Source organism: Bos grunniens, chromosome 20 (genome assembly GCF_055505025.1).
Source record: "Bos grunniens cultivar Pamir isolate PY7600 chromosome 20, Bosgru_T2T1.0, whole genome shotgun sequence".
Lineage (NCBI taxonomy): Eukaryota > Metazoa > Chordata > Mammalia > Artiodactyla > Bovidae > Bos > Bos grunniens.
The window spans coordinates 72,611,493-72,631,279 of NC_141184.1; the positions used below are offsets into that span (position 1 = coordinate 72,611,493).

Here is a 19,787-nt window from a genome sequence, read left to right on the forward strand (position 1 = left end):
TCTTTTGGTTCCATCCCATAGGGCATTTTTCATTTCTTGAATGTACTAAGGTTCCCTTGTCACGTAGCCTTCCAAGATGCTATTTTACCTGCCTGAAATTCTTCCTGCATCTCAACCCTGGTTGACATTGGTTCAACCTATGGATCTCAACTCAATTATTAGTCTGAAAAGCCTTCTCTGACACCCAGTTTTTGGTGAGGGAAGAGGCCCCTATAGAAGTTCTCAAAGTATCTGCCTGTTATTTATCATTAGTCAGTGAAAGAAGGAACTGTGTTTCTTCTTCTCTCAGCATTCTATTTCCAGAAACATATTGCATGCCTACTAGCTCATAGTAGGTGCTCAATATTTATTCAGTGTGTGAAAGACAGAAAAGTTCTTCGAAGCCTCAGCTTTTCACTTGGCTCAGCACTTTGGATCTCTTTGTATCTTTGTCAATTCAGTTCTTTTCTTTCTTCTGTTGATGTGCACACTATATTCAAGGGACGATCTAAGGCATGAAGACATATCAATAAATATAGGTTCTTGCTTTCCAGGAACTCATACATCAGATTTCTATAATTCAGGGTTTTTTTAAATTAATGCTCTAGAACAATGTGAACTTTTAGTATTATCCATTTTCATTTCAAAGAAAGATCATTTTACTTACATAGCAAAGGTGGAGACCTTCCAACTTTCAGTCCAATACTTATAACTTTACCATTTCAGGCAAGTCTTGTGGTTCCTTCTGGAGGTGTGCAGCTCTTCCAGAAATGTGAAGATCTTCCATAGTCCTCAGACTTTGGTGTGATTTGGAATCATCAAGAAAGTTTCCAGGTATAGGTTCCAGACCACCACCTCAAAGAGTCAGTAGCGAATGGAGTGGATTCCAGCAATATGCATTGTTAACCAGCATCACTGGTGATTCTGTTGCTACAGACTCAATGCAGTGGGCAGGGCCTGGACTGCCCACTGGGTCTGATGTGGAATGGAAAGAAGGGCTTACCCCCTTCACTGTTTCTAGCCCTGTGACTAGAAACGGTCCCCAAACAAAAATCAGACAAACAAGATTATCCCAGATCGTAGTCCATGAGATGAAGGAACTAAGCAGCTGGTTGAGATGGAGCCAAGGGGAAAGGTTGCTCTTTTTTTCTCCACCTCTACTCCTTTCTTCCTTGATGCCTTAGTGATTCATCGTGGAGATCTGAAATAAAGTTAACAAGAGTCATATTTATTGAATAAAGATTTTGCATTGAACCAACTCTAAAAAATGAAGAAAGTTTCACCTGCCACATGTTTCTTTTAAAAAGTCAATTGCTTTTCAACTCTGGGGTTTCTCCATTGCCTTGTTCAAGTAGCCTTAATCGTAAAAATAAAATAAAACTACATAAAGATTCAAATATACCAACAAAGGAAAGCTTCCGTTTCTTAAATCATCTTTCCACTTAGTAGAACACTAGCTCTTTTCTTTGTATTTTGACTAGGCAATTCGTTGTATTGTGGCTCAGATGGGAAGGCATCCACTTGCAGGAGACTCAGGTTTGATCCCTGGGTCGGGAAGATCCCCTGGAGAAAGAAATGGCAAACCACTCCAGTATTCTTGACTGGGAAATGCCACGGACAGAGGAGCCTGACTGGCCACAGTCCATGGGTAGCATAAAAGTTGGGCACAACTGAGCAACTAAGAACAGAAGTATTTCCAAGGACCACATCAAGAGATTTGGAACTCTTGCTTGACTTCCTCATGTTGACCATGTTGACTAGGCAGCAGATAGCAGCTGATTCATCTGTACAATTAACAAAGAATGTGTCATTCTGTTCTATACTTTTCTGTACTGTAGGAAGAGACTGTACAGAGCAGATGTCTGCACTTGTACAGGACTTTTGGTCCTTTAGAGGATTACAGTTGCACCATCAATGCTTGCCAGGGGTGGCAGGAAGGCGGCCCTGAAAGTTTGAGTCCAGACATGTCCAGTGTTTTAGGATATATCAGATGAGTAAGAATGCATTTACCCTTCACTATGTCTCCATAGAAAGTTGCTTTGGGTATGGAGGTACACACACACACACACACACACACACACACACACCCTGCCGCCGAGACAGGTCAAGAGCTAGAAACCACAGGTAAGGGAGACGGAGAAAGAGGGAGAGAGAGACAGCAAGAGGACACGCAAGCTTCCCAACCCCCAGCCTCCACACCCTCCCCCCTCCACTCTGGGTATTCACTCGGCCCCAAGTCGACCCGACCTCACCCTCACCCACCGACACACTCACACACACTCTCACACACTCACCCTCTGGCCTGGGGGTGGGGGCTGGGTCTCGCCTTAGGTAGCCAGGCCAAAGGGGACCTTTGAGACCTCGGCTTCAAGGAAGTCTTGGGGTCCCCACGGGTGACCGCCAGCCCCAGGGCACCGCGTCCAGCCGGGCCCAGCCCAAAGCCGACGCCCCCTCCCTTGGGGAAGCTGCTTCTTCCGCGTGACCTTCCTCTGAGGTGCGTCACGGGCTGTGCCAGTGTGTCTGTCTCAGATCCGATGCCATCCTCTCTCCCCTGTCTCCTGTTTGCTGTCTCTCTGTCACTCGCTCTGTGTCTCCCTCTGTCTCTGGCTCCGTGTGTGTGTGTGTGTGTGTGTGTGTGTGTGTGTGCGCGCGCGCACGCGCACGCGTCTGTCTGTCTGTCTATCTGTATCTCCCTCTCACAGTCCTGGAGTCTATCTCTGAACTTTCATCTCTTTCTGCCTCTGTCTCTCCTGACACCCGGTGGCCCGTCCGTTCCTCTGGCCCCGGCCTCTCACAGGTGCTATGGCTCTGGCTGATGAGGTTGCGACGGCGGGCTGTCAACTGTCTGTGTGTCTGTCCGTGTGCCTGCCTGTCGCTCGTCTGCTCTCGCAGGAAGGTTGTGTGCTTGTCCGGCGGCGTGGGGGAAAGGTGGGGGCCTCAGTAGGGCGAAGGGGCGGGGCTGAGGCACTCGGGTGGACCGCGCCTCCGTGGCTCCCGGTGGGTTTGGGCATCGGGCAGGTGTCGGGCAGGATGGGCGCTCAGGGCCCTGGCTGGGCGGCGCCTAGGCCCACAGGAGGCTCAGAGGCCCGAGGGCCGCGGGGGTCGGGCGGCGGCGGGGCCGAAAGCCAGACACCTCCGGGCCGCGTGGCCCTGGGCAGCGAACGGGATCGAGGGAGGCCCGGCTCGCCGAGCACGGCCGGGCCTGGAGAGGCCCGGGGTGGAGGGCGCCAAGACCTCCGCGCCCCTCAGCCCACCCCCCAGGCCCCGCGCGCACGCACGCCTGGCATGCCGCTGGGGGTCCCGGAAGCCCTCCGGGCTGCCGAACCTGGCCAGGCGTTTGCTGGCCGCGGGGTGGCAGTGTTCGGGGGGCGTGGCGGCATTGGCCGGCGGAGTCTGGTCGCGGGTCGTTCGGCTCAAGTACAGCGCGCGCCCCCACGGTGAGGTGCGGCCTGCTGGCCCGACCGGCAGGTCAGAGCGAAAGGGAGGCACAGCGCAGGGCTCTTAGGGCGCCCGGCGGCAGCCGCCTCCTTCTAAGGCCATACCACCCTGAACGCGCCTGATCTCATCTGATCTCGAGGGCTCACATTTGATGGTGGTCTTGTCATCTCCTACCTCTTTCTCGTAAAGCTGGCAGCTGAGGGAATGAGGTAAGTGTAAAATTGAATAACAATAGACTGTGTGGAATCTGTGAATGTGGAGCTCTGTGAATCCGTAGGTCTAAGGAGAGACTGGCAGCTGCCGACGTGGAGTATCTGTCCCCATGACCACGTTTACGTCATCAAATGTGCCATTGACCGCCCTCCCCCCACCCCGGGTGGCAGGGACCCCCACGTGGCAGCCCCCAGGCTCGCTCTCTCTGGCTCATCCACCCTCTAGAAGTTTCCCCAGACCCTCAGTAGGAGTGGGCACTGCTGCGGGTGTGCGTTGTGTGTCCTCGTGCCCCATGTGACGTTGCACGACTAACCGCACTCTGTGTTTGCACCCTTCCTCCCGCGCTCATGGGACCAGGCAGCGTGGCGGGAACGCAGGGGCTGGATTCTGCTACAGTCAGGACTTGCTCCTGATGTGCTTTGGGGTGAGTACAGGCCGGCCTGGTCCTGCGGGGGCACGGAGCCCACGCCCCAGGGAGTGGAGGGTCAGTGGGTCTCTGGAGGTTAGCCTGGGAGAACCCTCACAGCAGAGAACGTGACTTTGGCGCCCCACTGCCGCCGGAGTGGTCAGAGCATGGCCAAGGCCCCTCGCATAGGGACGCATGGGTATCCCTCCCACAGCGGCAGTGCTGCCAGCCACGCCCTGCGTGCACGTTCTCAGAGGGAACAGGGCCCAGAGCGTCAGGGTTCACGAGGCTGCCCTGCCCTGGGCCTCTCCGTACGGAGGCCAGCGTTTCACACGGAGGTGCACCGGCATCTGGGGCTCGGCTGCTGCTAAGGGGCCACCCTCCCTTGCAGGCGCTGCTCTGGGTGGGCCTCTGGTGGGTCTGGCCCTGGGGCCCAGCCCTGCTCGAGCAACTCTGAGGGCAGGAGGCTGTCTGCTCTGTCCTGTTCACATCTCAGCTAGAAAGCTGGATTGGGCTTTTGAGGTTTTTTTACCAGCAGCTTTTAGCTATATGTCAGAATAAAGTCAGCCACAGAGTTCTCTCCTTGATCTGCTTGGCCCTCCATGTTTCTCTGAATTCTCAAAGCAGCTGAAGCCCCAAATGGGGTGGGGGGTGGGGGTGTCAGGAGGGGCAGGGGCTGGAGCACCAGCTGCCAACCCAGGACTGACTTTTCTGTGTGTGTTTCCAGTTTACCTGCACGAATTCTCCAGATGTTTATACAGCATCCAGTATACAACAAAGACTACATTTTGAACTCGATGGAATCTTTACTCTGTTAATACTTGTTACATGGACCCGAAGATATTACAGGGTTTTTAATTAGTGAAAAATTCATGAATACCATAGAGAAAATATTTTAGAATTTAATGTTTCTGATATTTATGTAAACTTATGACTTCATTTATATAATTCCTTCCTTTTTCTTGTATATTCAGGCTATGAATATCCTTTCAGATCAATTTCATGTTCTGATACCTGATTTCAGTCTTTCAAATGAATGTACTGTAGTGCTTGTCTGTATAAATCCTATGAACAAACACAGGGCTTTTGTAAATGATGCATTTATTGTAATTATTCTTGTTTAATTTTTCAATGTTAAGCCATGAGAGAAGGGGTTTTCCTGTGATTGTAAAATCATCATGACACGGTGTGCTTTATTATCCTTCCAGAATGTAACCAAGCTCTCCAACAATCACTCTGAAATAAGAAAACTTAATTTCAACCAATTGTTGTTGGATGTTAACGACTGGCGTAAACTGTACTTTTTCTAGCAAGAAATGCTTTTTGTCCACAGTGTGAAGTGATTTAAAAGTACTGGGTGTTAAATGTGAGCTTCTAATGAAATTTGGGCTGAAAGGATGCCTAGAAGAAGGCTGAAAATCTCTCCTGTAACCCTGTCTCTGTGGACCTGGATCCCTCCTCTCTGGTGAGCCTCTTTGGGGACCAATCTCGATGCCCTGCACCCGCTACAGAGCCATCGAGCTGGACAGTGAAGGTGCCACTTCCCAGACAGACAGGGTAGTGTAGCTCTGACAAAGGCCTTATTTTTATGGAAATCATCTTTTTACATGATTGTAAACATGTTTAAAGAATGGACCTAGGCGTACATTTTTAGATTGTGATGACATAGCCATTCTGGATTGTATAAGTAGCAAATGTAATTTTTACTTTTTCAGCGGCACATTAAAAAAGCCAGCAAGAGATGCGTTCAGGTCACAGTGTGATATTTATTATGCAGCTGGTATCTTGGTAGACAGAGACAGCATGTTTCTTTACATGTGGGTTCCGCCTTTAATTTACTTGTACAATTCATTGTTATCATTCTATTTTCCTATTAATCTTTTGTGAACTTCCCGAATATGTGACAAAGTATGTACAGTCTACTTTTTAACTATTTTTATCATAGTATTATTTATTGCTTTCTTTCAATAAAGTACTGAAGCAAAATTTCCCAGGGCCAATAAAGAGTGCCGAGGGTAAGCTGTACTCTCACTGAGAACAGACCAGAGCTGGTAATGGGAGCCCGTGTCATCACACGGACATTCTGTTAAGAGAAATGGACGGATGCAATGGAAAGGCCAGAAGGCGGAAGCATAGGTGTCCCTAGAGGACGACCGACGGTGTGTTCATGCCCTTGGCTCCAGAGACAAGAGGCTCCATCGCTTCAGCATCTGCGGGGACAGGGCCCCTCTGCTGCTGAGGCGTGGGCAGCGGGCTGAGGGTGGGAACAAAGTGCAGGTGTCCAGGCTCGCCATCGGTCACAGCGTGGGGTGTCCGAGGGCAACCTTGACGGGGACCCAAATGATGCACCCTAGTCCAGCATCAGGTCCTCCCCCAGCATCAGACCCTAGTCCAGCATCAGACCCCAGTCCAGCATCACGGCCCTAGGCCAGCATCAGGCCCTCCCCGACGCTCAAACCCTCCCCCCACCTCCGACCCTTCCCCAGTATCAGGCCCCCCACCTCCAGTATGAGGTGTGGCAGCCCTACTTGTCTGATACTCCTGAGCACACTCAAGCAGCCCCAGAGCAGCAGGACAATAGCTCTGGCAGGAGGTGCATCTTTAGGAATCACCTGTGGAGCAGCAGCAGCTGGGCTTTGTTTCAGGTCAAGGAGAGACAAAGAAAAGGCACTTGTGCAGGAGGCAGTGGAGGCTGTGGGCACGTTCCCCCAGCTCTGCTTCCTCCCCGTAGGGGCTTTGCTCTCCTGCTCTCTCACAGGCCCCAGGGTGGTGTCCTTCCAGATTCACGGTCTCCTTGATATCTCAAGCCCAAGTCCTGAGTTGCATCCCAGTCCGGTGTGGCAGAGGGCTGGGAACACCCAAGCTCAAGGGCTGAAAGGATTCCAGGGGGACAGCTGGGCCCCAGCAAGTGGCAGGGCAGGGGATGAGGGTGGCCGCCTAGAGAGGGCTCCGGAGCAGCACTGGAAGGAGAGCAGTGATGCCTTAGCTCACTCGGGGATGCTGCCCGGCCTGGCACTCAGAGATGTTACTGCCAGCAGCTCTGGGGATACAGGAAGCCTGGTGAGTGACACCACGCCACCCAGGCCGTGTGGTGGGCACTGCTGACCATGTCCTCGGTTTTCATTCTGGTTCCAACTGTCCCTCCAAGGGCTGATGGGCTCCTCTTCCGAACGGCACAGACATTTTCTTTCTGTGGGTGAACGCATCCCTTGTTTCTGTTGGCGTTGTTGTCGCTCATCGTGTGTTTTCCTCTTTACAACCTGTGCTTGCTGCTCTTCCAGTTTAACTTAGGAGCAGCCCTCATTTTCTGCATTTCTAGTTGTCAGCATTCACTGGGGCTTTCCAGGTGGCGCTAGGGGTAAAGATCCTGCCTGCCAATGCAAGAGATAATGAGAGATGTGGGTTCGATCCCTGGGTTGAGAAGATGCCCTGGAAGAGAGCATGGCAACCCACTCCAGTCTTCTTGCCTGGAGAATCCCATGGACAGAGGAGCTAGTGGGCTACAGTTCCTGGGGTCGCAGAGTCAGACACAACTGAAACAGGTTAGCACACACTCAGTTTTTAGTTCAGTCACTCAGTTGTGTCCGACTCTTGTCACTCCTTGGATTGCAGCACTCCAGGCTTTCCTGTCCTTCACTATCTCCTGGAGTTTGCTCCAACTCATGTCCATTGAATCATCATGCCATAGAGCCATCTCATTCCTGTTTCATCCACGAGAGAGGTGGCTGGGGCTCGGCAAAGTGTCTGGTCCCACTGGGTGGGTGTGAACCTGCCCTAACCGCTCCCTAACCAGGTGACTGTCACTTTGTCCTCTGTAAATCGGGAGGGGGCAGCACCTGCTTGGTAAGGGGCACACACAGCATCTGGTACATAATCAATGCACCATCCATCTCAGCATTGTATTTACTACTAATAGGGATAGCATTTAATAATCTGCTCCTTTTTCTCTCTTGTCACTAAACTGTGCTCCAGACCACATCTGCTTTACTTACCCCTGTAAATCCCACACCCAGCACAAACGAGACTCAACACATTTGTGGCTGAAGAGGCAGGAACATGCGCTGTCCTCAAGGAGAGGAAGCTGAGTGATATGGGGGCCTGATGATAACCCTGTCTGATGAGGGGACCCCAGGAGGACCTGTGTGGCTGTCGGGTGGGGTGGGGGGCATGAGCAGAACCCCTGATGAGCTCCTGGGGATGGGGAAGGTGGCAGGAAGGAGGGCGGGCTGTTCCTTGTGGGGTGTCCACAGATTGTACTTCACCCCTCACTGAGGAGCACTTAGGCCGTTTCCAAACACATGTCACTGTTAGGATGAAACAATCATCGCCCAGCTCCTACTCAATCAATTTCGTAGAATATGTTTCTAGCACTGGAGTACAATCATCTGCTTTATTCATTCCATGCTCCGTTCATCCACCCAGCCAGCCAGCCATCTGTTCATCCATCCACCACTCACTAATCAATCCATCCATCCACTCTTAATTCATCCATCCATCCAACCATCCACTCATTAACTCAGCCGACCATCTCAGACCCATTGAGAAGACAGACGCCTCCTCCACTCCTGCTCCCAGGAGGACCCCCAGCGTGATTGACAGGAGCCTCGTGGGGACGACAGGGGAGACACAGAAGGGAGATGCCTGCAGGCCCTCCTCCCTCTGAACGGTGAAGCACCCACCTGGTCCTAACGCCTCCTTGCTGGGGTGTTCAGGCCGGCCCTTTTCCTTCTTGCAAAACAAGCGGCTGATGGAGGACTTGATGCCCTTCTTTGGGGCTTTGTGCAGCGAGCCCTGGCTGCTGGTGCTGCTGCTGGGGTTATTCCCGGGGCTGTCCTGAGAGCCTGTGGAGCTTCGGGGAGAGAAAACGACCTTTAACTGGCACCCCTGTGCAAACACACACCCCTCCATAAGAGCTACTGATAGAAACGGGCACCCAGAAACACCCGTGCCTCAACCTCGCAGCTGACAGTTGGAGTCTCCTTCACCAACCAGACTCCACACGAGCAATGCAGGCCCCCGGTGTCAGACAACCGCACCGGGAAGCTGGGATTCTCTGCCTCGAGCTCTCCCGAGAGGAGGGCTTGACTTCAGGACAGCTGGTGCAGAGGGCGCTCTGACCCTCCCTTAGGGTCGCTGCTCAGCAGGTGACGACGCTCCAGGAGAAGACGAGCTCCCCTGCTCTGGGTAGTTCCCCCCGCCTCCCACAGGGTAACCGTCCCCGGCCGTGGCAGGAGAGCGACGATCACCGTGCAGGGCTGCTGGTCAGGTGACCACACGTGCCCCCCATCGAGTGCTGCCTGGCTCAGGACGGGAGCTTAGCAAGTGGTGGTCTGAATGAGGACAGTGTCAGTCACAGGAGGGGACAGGGTCTCCTGAGAGGAGACCCCTGCAGAAAAGGGAGGGACCCTCAAGAGCGAACCCGAGAGGCATGGGGCCGTCACCGTCAGGAACGTGCCCTCTACCCAGAGCAGGAAGAAAGCTCCCACAGGAGTCAATCTGTAGAGATGGACATTTTCTAAAATCACTGAGGTCACTGAGCTCTTCTTCCCCAGCACCTGAAGTTCACCACTAAACACAGGCACCGAACTCAGTGGTATTCCTTTAAAATCATCGTTGCAACTCTTTCAAGACAAGAGGTGCAGGGCTCCTGAAACTGACGATGCACACACAGGTCACTTACTTGTGGGCGTCCCTGAGGTCCTCATGGGTGGCTGTGCGCAGCGCCCCTGTGCGCAGGCGGCCCATCCGAAGCGACCGTGGCCAGGCGAGGGTCGAGGTTTCACATTTGATGGCGGTCTTGTCATCTCCTACCTCTTCCCGTATAGCTGGCAGCTGAGGGAGTGAGGTAAGTGTCAAATTGGCTAACAATAGACTGTTCTGAAAAAGGCAATCACACAGGCTTTACATTATAACCAGAAACTTATTTGAAGATCTATTAGCTATGCTTTCCCCCAAGTACAAAAAAACCCTTGTTATAGCTTAATGCCATCTTAAAGGACTGTCTTGTTCAAAAAAAGCGAGGCTACGGGGCAACGAGAGCATCTGACTGAGTGCAGAGACCCCGGACGGGAGCCTCCCTGCAGCCGGCCTCGGCCCTCCCTGGAATCCAGCGACCAGACGGCCCTGCGGGGCAGGACAGCAGAGCGATGCTGGCACCCTGAATCCTGCACGGCATGAACTGCCCTGATGAAAGGACTGTGCTCATCGCCAGATGCTGCTCGGAAGCACCACAGCTAGAGTACGAAACCTCTCAGCAAAGCCGTCCAGACCTTTCTGTTTGAAGGAGAAAAAGACACAGCTTGTGCCACCATCCAAGATCATTTGTAGTGATGATGCAGGTTACTGGAACCCATGACAACAAGAGAAACACAGAAAAGGTACCTAACCCCTCCACGCGAACACCATGTGCCTGGATCGTATTTCTCGGTAACATACAGACTGGGGACTACCCACTGAAGTACTTACACGCAGTTCGAGTGTCATTCGCTCACAGTGGTTTCCATAAGGCACCCCCAGGTCTTCACTAAGAGATGATCTTGTATCACCCTAGAGCGGTGGGAGGTTCAAAAGGGAGGAGACATATGGGTACCTATGGCTGATTCATGTTGAGGTTTGACAGAAAAGAAAATTCTGTAAAGCAATTATCTTTCAGTTAAAAAATAAACTAATTTCAAAAAAAAAAAAAAAAAGAAGAAGAAGAAGATGATCTCTCTTGGACTCCCAGCGTTTCCGCTGGTCCTGGGTGTGAGGAAAGGAAAGACAGTGTGGGAACAGATTAACCCTGCAGGGTCCAAACAGGTCTCACTGATACATTTCGGTGTGTGGTTAAATCAGGGGAGGTTTTAGGAAACATGCATGGCATGTATTGTTATAAACAATGAGTGCGTTGTTTTGACCAACTAACCTGTGCTTTTTTGGTGGGATTCTGTAAAGAATACTGATCCCGTGCAGCCCCACAGGAGCTTGGTGACAACAAAGTAACTTAGTGCAAAATACAGCTGAACTCATTTAAGAGCAGCTGGATAAACTGGGCTCCCTCCCCTGAGCTCTAACAAGAACCCTCAGACAACAGAAGGCTACAAAGGCTAGAAATTTTCCACATGGAACTGAACACGGATCAATCTCAAATTCAAGTTAAAATAAGCATTTATAAAAATCAGAAAATAACAACGAACAGAGCAGGGAAGTGACACGCCTGGGTTGACTATGGACTCAGTGGAGACAAACACCTGCCTCAGAGTCAGGGCCCAGGCCAGCCCCTTCCCCCGGGCCTCCTCCTGAGGAAGGCCTCTGGGTCTGCGCCTGTCTGCCCTCCCCCAGGATGGGAGCTGCCCCACTGGTGCCACATGTGGCTAGGAAGGGCAGTGCCGTGTCCTCGCTGAACAGGAGGGCAAAGCAGGCCACAGAGCAGGCGAGCAGCACACCCAGGTCACCAACCCCAGGGGGACAGCGCTGGTCTGCTGTGCTCAGCAGAAGGTCTCCTGTGCACTGAGCTGCCTGAACTGGAGCACGGCCACCCCAGTCCTGCGGGAAGGCCCAGGAGTGCTCGGTCAGCGGGCTGGGAGCAGGAGAGGGACAAGGAAGGCCATCCCTTGGGGCACTGGACTCCAACAACAGGGGCTCATCCAAGTGACCCGAGGGGAGAGGCAGAGAGCTCCCTCCTGATGCTCCCTCCATCAGGGATGCCGTGATGGACACGAGAGCCTCTGGAGGAAAGCGGGCTGGACAGCACCATGGTTAAGTGTCCAGGCTCTGATCAGACCAGTCCACACCACGCTGCTGGGTGTGAGAGCCTGGGCAGTGTGCCCGGCCTCGCTAAGCCTCAGTGTCTATGTCTGCTGAATGGGGATAGCAGCAGCCTGGACCTCACCTGGGGATGAGATGACAGACTTGGAAAGCACGTGCCCGGCACACAGAGTCTCCTGCACACTGCTACCCACCATCATTAAATTGGCTTCCCGCAAATCTAACATCTATGGCTCTGATTCAGTCATTTCTTACATGAAAACACTAAGCGGAAATTCCATGGTGGTCCAAAGGTTAAGACTTGGCACTTTCACTGCCGGGACACTGGTCTGATCCCTGCTTGGGGAACTAAGATCCCATAAGCTGTACAGCATGGCCAAAAACATAAGTATAGAAACTTTTAAAAATAATAAATAATACTATGTCTATTATAAACAAGCATGAGATGATCAGAAGGCAAACAAGTGGGAGAAAGGCAAACTGTTACAACTGTCCCAACGAATGACCTATTTCCAACAGAACCATCAGCACATTTTAAGTGGTGGGTGAGTTTCATTACTTCCATTAAAACATCAATTATTCACCAAGACATAACCACACAGTGTTCATTCATGTTAAACGATAAGGACTCTTCAATACTTCACAGAGAAACAAAGGCCTGCTAAATTAGTAAACAGTCTACCTTTCGACGCTGCTTCCTTAAATCACTAGGCTGATAGATGCATGCAAAGAAATGAAGAGAAACCAGATTCTTTGCGACTTTGAAGCTAAAATTTCAAGAATCCGTAGAGGCAAATACAGTAAAGCAAAAATGATGGCAAACATGTAAGTGACATGAGGATTTAGAGAACATGTGACTGGAAACAGAACATTTTTTTTGACCACAGAAGTTAAATAAGCTATTCGAGATTTACTAGAGAAACACTATAAATTATTACTCAAGAAGATACCATTCTACTACAACATCATGATTTATTAAAGCATAGCATTCTGTACAACAAAGGGCCTTAACAGGTGTCTATTCTCAGCCAAATTTCTCTATAAGTTCGTTTATCTTAATCAAAAACATGTTATACTTTAAATTAGTAATTTAACTGATGAGGAAGTTACCATAATATCTATTTTAACACTGAACAAATCTAACCACCTTTTGGACATTAATGTAAAATCCTGACACAGAATTTGATTTAAAACTTCTCACAATAAATTCATTAAAGCAAGTTCCCTGTGAAAATATGTAAGAATGAAAGCTAGCATAATAGCAGGTGCAGTCTTTACATTAACCATAGAAGATACTTTTTTAACGAGTCTAATAGAGACATTAACTGTGCAAAAGCTGATGAGATTTACAGTCTTAAATACAAGCACCAACACAGAAAGGATATTGTGTCAGTTCAGTTCAGTTGCTCAGTCATGTCTGACTCTTTGTGACCCCATGAATCGCAGCATGCCAGGACCCCCTGTCCATCACCAACTCTTGGAGTTCACCCAAACTCATGTCCATTGAGTTGGTGATGCCATCCAGCCATCTCATCCTCTGTCCTCCCCTTCTCCTCCTTCCCCCAATTCCTCCCAGCATGAGTCTTTTCCAATGCGTCAACTCTTCACTTGAGGTGGCCAAAGTGCTGGAGTTTCAGCTTTAGCATAAGTCCTTCCAATGAACACCCAGGACCGATCTCCTTTAGAATGGACTGGTTGGACCTCCTTGCAGTCCAAGGGACTCACTCTCAAGAGTCTTCTCCAACACCACAGCTCAAAAGCATCAATTCTTTGATGCTCAGCTTTCTTCACAGTCCAACTTTCATATCCATACATGACAACTGGAAAAACCATAGCCTTGACTAGATGGACGTTTGTTGGCAAAGTAATGTCTCTGCTTTTGAATACGCTATCTATGTTGGTCGTAACTTTGCTTCCAATGAGTAAGCGCCTTTTAATTTCATGGCTGCAGTCACCATCTGCAGTGATTTTGGAGCCCCCCAAAAATAAAGTCTGACACTGTTTCCCCATCTATTTCCTATGAAGTGATGGGACCAGATACCATGATCTTAGTTTTCTGAATGGTGAGCTTTAAGCCAACTTTTTCACTCTCCTCTTTCACTTTCATCAAGAGGCTTTCTAGTTCCTCTCACTTTCTGCCTTAAGGGTGATGTCATCTGCATATCTAAAAGTCCATTAATTCTACACTTAAGAGGATCATTTCTTCATGTAAGCACAATCTCATTTATGAATTACACATGATATGTAGTTTAGGATCCATCTACATATATTATGCTTATAACTGCGTGCTGCTGCTGCTAAGTCCCTTCAGTCGTGTCCGACTCTGTGCGACCCCATGGACTGCAGCCTACCAGGTTCCTCTGTCCATGGGATTTTCCAGGCAAGAGTACTGGAGTGGGTTGCCACTGCCTTCTCCTGTAACTGCACAGTGATACACCAATTCAACTTACTGCTATGGGGGAAAAACACCATTTAATGACACATGAAGACAAAGCACAAACCCGACTAAGGGGACACACGCTGTGGACCACAGAACGGCTATGACCAGAGCAAGTGAGGGGACGGGGGACGGGAGATGGATGGGTAAACTACAGCCTCGGGGGCTGGGGGGGATCTGGATTCATGATGACTAAGCAGACAACAGGATGAGAGAGGGAATCAAAACCAATGATGAAAGCAGACACACTGTCAGAGAACTCCAACAGCAAGGAAAACATACAGAACTGTTTTTGTCCAAATATTTGGAAAGAAATCAAGCATGAAACCACAGAGAAATCATCAAAGAATTTTAAATATCAACTAATTAGCCAATGATGCCAATTATAAAAACAGTGTCAAAAGACCACAAAATGGACTGGTTACCACTTCACAGGCCGCTAAAATGATTCACGGTTAATTTAATTATAAGCTGACTAACAATGCAGCTAACATGAAATGGGTGGTAACAGAAAAAAGAGACAATACAAGTCCAGTTACAAAGCAGAATGTTGTACACGTGATTTCATGGGGGTAAACAGCAATACACTCACAACACCTAAGCTAAACACACAAGAAAGCTGGAACATGTGCTTTAGAGCCGCACACTCTGTCACCAAAAGCCCTAGGTCGTCATCCCAGTTTTAGACTCAGAAAACTGAGGCAGCCCGACGTCTTCCCTGTGGCCCTGGGGCCCTGGGCTTTTAACCTGGTTTCACACGCAGAGCTGGACTGAGCGCATGGCCAGGTCCATCAGCAAGCAGACCAGTGTAGATTCTTGGTTTTGTTCCCACCGCATGCCCTGCACCCTGCAGCCAGGCATCCCCAATGGAGAATGTGCTGTACGGCTTTCCCATGCCATGAGAGCTGCCTATGGCTACTTTCACGAAGCTGTCTGCTCCCTGAGAACAGAAACTTCCCTGCAGCTGCTGTGCCCAGCACAGGCCAGGCCCAACGTTACAGAGGCAGGCTCTGGCTGAGTTCATGATGACGTGCTAAGTAGTGGTCCAAATATCAAGACTAATTTGTTGCTGTGCCATTGTGGAATGATTAAAGACTAGGCGGTTTAAAAACTTTTAGACCTCTGAGCGTAGCAAATGTACCTGATTTTCTTCTGGGTATAAAGAGAAAAAACAAAAACCAAAAAAAAACAGCGTGCTGGGGGAGGGATGCGGCAGGGAGGAGGCAGACACATACCAGAGTCATGATGCCCAGCTGGTCTCCCTCCTGTGCCAGGCTGTGCCGCCTCGTTCTGGGCTTGGGCAGGGGCGGGCAGGAGCCAGCATGCGAGGAAGTGGGAAGCAGGTTGAGGGAGCTCACTGATTTAAAACGACGGAGGCTGCCTAAGCTCCCCCTGTCCTCCCTGCTCTCAGTCTCCTCGGCCCGCTGCTCCGTGTTCTCCTTCTCTTCTTCGATCAACCTAAAATAGAATAAAATACGTCACCTGCCTTTGTCAGCAGAGGAACCTATCTGGACAATAAATTTGGGCTGGCATTCTGTGTCATGATTAGCAAATTCCAGAAACAGTTGCTCAATGAACATCTCAGCCAAAAGGTTCTACGTTTCCTCTTTTGAATATTCTCAAACTTAGAATAACTTAGCGTTGAGTCTTACAAACTGGCCCTGATCATTCACGCTTGATTTCACTTATTTACTCTAACATTCTGAAGGGGCCCTGGTGGCCACTCTCTTTCCTGTGAAGAGATACCTCAAGTTGACAACCCTTACCTCCCCTGCTCTCAGGGCAGAGATGCACGTCAGTGCCTCAAGTCTTTTCCACTGGGAATCAGGAACTCTGTATAATCAAAACAGCAATTCACAAACAAGCTGCAGTTTCTACACACAAGTCTCCAGACCAGATGAAGTGCTGAGTTGATCTTTTTTTTTTTTTTTTTAAGGTTGTATATATACAGACGCATCACTTGATGAGGTTCTCCACCAGCTTTGTGTGAGTTCCTGGATTCATGTCAATGTGCTGCATTAACCTAGAATTCACAGTTTCTGCTCTTCTCCCCTAATGTGTGGTGGATGTTTTTATATAGCAGTTTAAATACACGATTATGCAAATAAAATGACTTTCAAATTAAAATACAAGATTCTTACAGGAAGTAAACTCTCCAGCTTCACTTCTACTCATACATCTGGAAAGTTTTTCACTGTTGATAACAAGTTGATGGACAGAATTGACCATTTACATCAAGTCAACTTGTCGCATAAGGAAAAATCACTTTTACCTGACAACTTGCTGTAAAAATAAAAATATTAATATATAACCGTTCCATACTTCCTGCAGGGACGTGGAAAGACCATCTTTCTGAGCTCATCTGTGCTCAAACACGGCCCACAAAGCTGTCTGTCTTGGCGTCAAATGGGCAGGCGACACCACCTGCATTTGCTGGTTGTCCCATTCACCCCCTGCCTTTCCCCCGGAGCATCCCGCTCGGCCGACAGGAACGGGCACCTCGGCCTGGGCTGACGTGATGAGAACAGTCTGAGCAGCAGCTCTGCCTGATCCTGTGCAGGGTCACCAGCCTGCGGCCACTCTGAACATGGACTCGGGACACGGGCATAGCTGTGCGGGTGTGGCACCAGGCAGGCCTCGGGGCCCCCAGCCACCTGGCTGCACCCAGACCCAAGGCCCCCCGCTCACCACGAGGCAGGCCTTTGGATTCTATCCTGTTTTGAAAATTGTTATAACTGCCAAGACGGTGTCTAAAGAAAACTTCTTAAATATACTGATGAGATGAGAAAAACTCAAACACACGTCCTTGGACCACTGTCTTACAACAAGCCAATCTTCACACTGCATTAAGTTAAAAAGGAAAATGCAGATCTGAGTGGGAATTTGCCAAGCGCAAAACCCCAGCTTTCACCAGGTGGCTTTTCACCAGAACATGGGGGCCTCTGAGGGACACAGGAGGGTCCACGGGCCACAGGGGACACCGCCTCGGTACCTCACTCACCTTGTGGCTCAGAGCTGAGGGGGGACACCCCACAACGCCCCCCCCCGCCCCCACAGAGTGCTGACACCACACCACGGACAGAATGCCCTGGCTGACCGAGCTCTGTAATCAAGGGCCATCTCAAAACTGAAAATTCTTGAAGCAGACCTGAGGTCAGGTTTCTTACTATGGAACACTCAGACGTCCCTAGGAGAAGACAGCTCCTCAGAGAAACCGAGTTTCTGGGGAGCTGAGTTCAGGATCACTCACCGGATCTCTTCGTTGATGGCGTCCAGCTGCTCCTGCATCATCACGGTCAGAGTCTTGGCATCAGCCTGCCTGCCGGGCGACAGCTGAGTGGCCGAGCTGAAGAGGGTGACCCTGTCGCCCTCGTCGTCAGACACGCCCTCGTCACTCTCAAATGCCTGGGCCACGTCGGCCAGCATGCTGGCTTTCTGCGTGCGCTCCCAGTCCTGCTCCTTCGGGGTCTGCACCTGGGCATGAGAGGACCACGTCTCATCAGCGACATTCAGGGCAGCTCAAGTCTATCAGGAACTGAACCCAATTTTACATGGAAGCCCTGACTCTGGATAAATGGACCATGCTCATGAGACACTGCCATCTCTTAAGCGAACAGGACTCAAGAAACAGGCACGGGGAGAATCCAGTTCCTAGATGGCCTGGTGACACTCAGGTCTCAGCGTGGACGGCAGGCAATCCTATGAGGTTATTCACAAGGGTGGGCTGATGGAGTCAGAGACAGAAACTGAAAATTACAAAAATACATCCATGCCTCCATCAGCCAGGCTGGAGGAAAATAAGAAAAAAGAACCCTTCAGCTCGGCAGCCGCTGGGTCCCTATCAGCGGTCATCACTGGTACCAGTTCACCAGAGTGTGCCATCCTCGCAGGCTCCCAGTCCTCCGTTTCCCAGGCTGGTCTGAACACCCACAGAGAGGCGCAAGCAGGGGCAGCCAGGAGACGGGAGGGCCAGCCCCTCCGTGGCTCTCCTCTCGGGACACAGGCCCTCGGGCTGTTCTGGGGGATGGCTCCTCGCACTGCAAGGGTGGCTCTGTCATCAGAGACACATGGGATAGTGCCAGCGGGGCCCCGTGCCGCCCTCCCGCTCTCACACCTCACACCCTTCTCTCTGAAAACGTCCCCCCTGCCACACTGTCACCCAGGTCCTGCCTTCTTTCCCAGACAGGACCTCAAAGGAACTGAGGGGCAGCCTCGAGGTGCTGGCTTGCTGGCTCCCTGCCCCTGTGTCCAGTGCCCTAGCCTCCTGTCTTCATCACAACCCCGCCCCAGGGCTGGGCTACCCCATTTGCTGGCTCCGGGACCGCCTGCCATCATTCCTCCTCTGCTCCAGCGAACCAGCTGCCTATGGGTTCACCCCCATCAGCCCGGTCGGCATGTCCTCTCCCTTCTCTCGCCTTCCAATCACACAAGGGGAACCAGCAGATTCCTCCTCCAGGGCTCCCTGCAGCGCCCACTGCGGGTCTCTGAAAGCTCCTTGGGAGTGGCCTCTATGGTCCCCCTCCCCTCCAGGTCTCCACTTCTCTGCCAGCAGGCGGTGAGCCCCGCCCTGCAGGGCAATTCCCCAGGGGCTCGAGGAACCCGAGTTACCAAGCCCCTTCCTTTCCTTGCCCTCCCCCACGCCACCCCCTGCCCCCAGCATGTTTCTCCCTGGGCTCCACGCCTTGCCCTCCCTGCGGTTATTCCTCAGTCCCTTGCACCCCTTCTCAACCTTGGAATGCAGGATGCCCCACAGCCCTACCCTTGCACCCCATCTCTCTCCACCGGCACCCGCCTGGTGACTTTACTGTGCTCGTGCCTTTAAATGCCATCTGTATGCCCACGACCCGAAGTCCACCCTGACCTGAATGAGTTTTCTCCCGGATGCAGGCCGGAACACTCAGCTGTTCTCCTGACACGTCCCCGGGACACCCAATGGGCTCGTCCACCTCAACAGGGCTGAGGCCCGGCTTAGCTCCCCGCCCCAGCCGCCCTCCTCACCTCAGGAAACAGCCTCTGGCCTCGAGCTGCTCAGGCCTGAGCCCAGGCTCCTCCCTGATGTGGCCTACTCTCTCCCTTGTCCCCGCTGGTTGACATGACCCTTTTTCTATCTCCGAGTGGCTACTTCTCTTCCTGCCTCTGGGTCTCTGGTTCAAGGTCACCCTCCTGGTGTCACCTCACTGGCCACCCTGTTTACACACGATCATCCCCTCCTCCTTGGACAACTCAGGCACTCTGGTCTCCTTTCCCTGCTCATTACTGTTCAACAGGCTGCATGGGTTTAAAAAGGGGTCCACAAATTCTTCCATCCTCCTCCCTTCAAGAGGCAGAAGGGGCAACTCCTGCTCAGCCCCTGAGCGAGGCAGGACTTCGCAGCTCACTCTCGCAAACAGAAGTGAAGGTGTGCGGCCTTGAGACCAGGGCGTGAAAGGCACCGGGCTAAACCCCGCACTCTCGCTCTCAGAGGGTGTTCCGAGGAGCGCCAGGCCATGGGAAAGCCACACAGCAGGGACCTCGGCCTGTCCCCAGCAGCCAGGTGAGTCTGAAAGCCTGCCATCCAGCCCTGGGGGG

The 19,787-nt window shown here is 51.3% G+C and overlaps 1 pseudogene across 1 annotated transcript; it reads left to right on the top strand.

Annotated features, from left to right (window-relative positions):
• Positions 1-2,541: 2,541 nt before the first annotated feature.
• Positions 2,542-6,022, top strand: LOC147350721 (uncharacterized; annotated as a pseudogene). Its single transcript, XR_015149019.1, has 2 exons — positions 2,542-4,054; positions 4,764-6,022. The product of XR_015149019.1 is annotated as an uncharacterized LOC147350721 (transcript).
• The last annotated feature ends 13,765 nt before the right edge of the window (positions 6,023-19,787 follow it).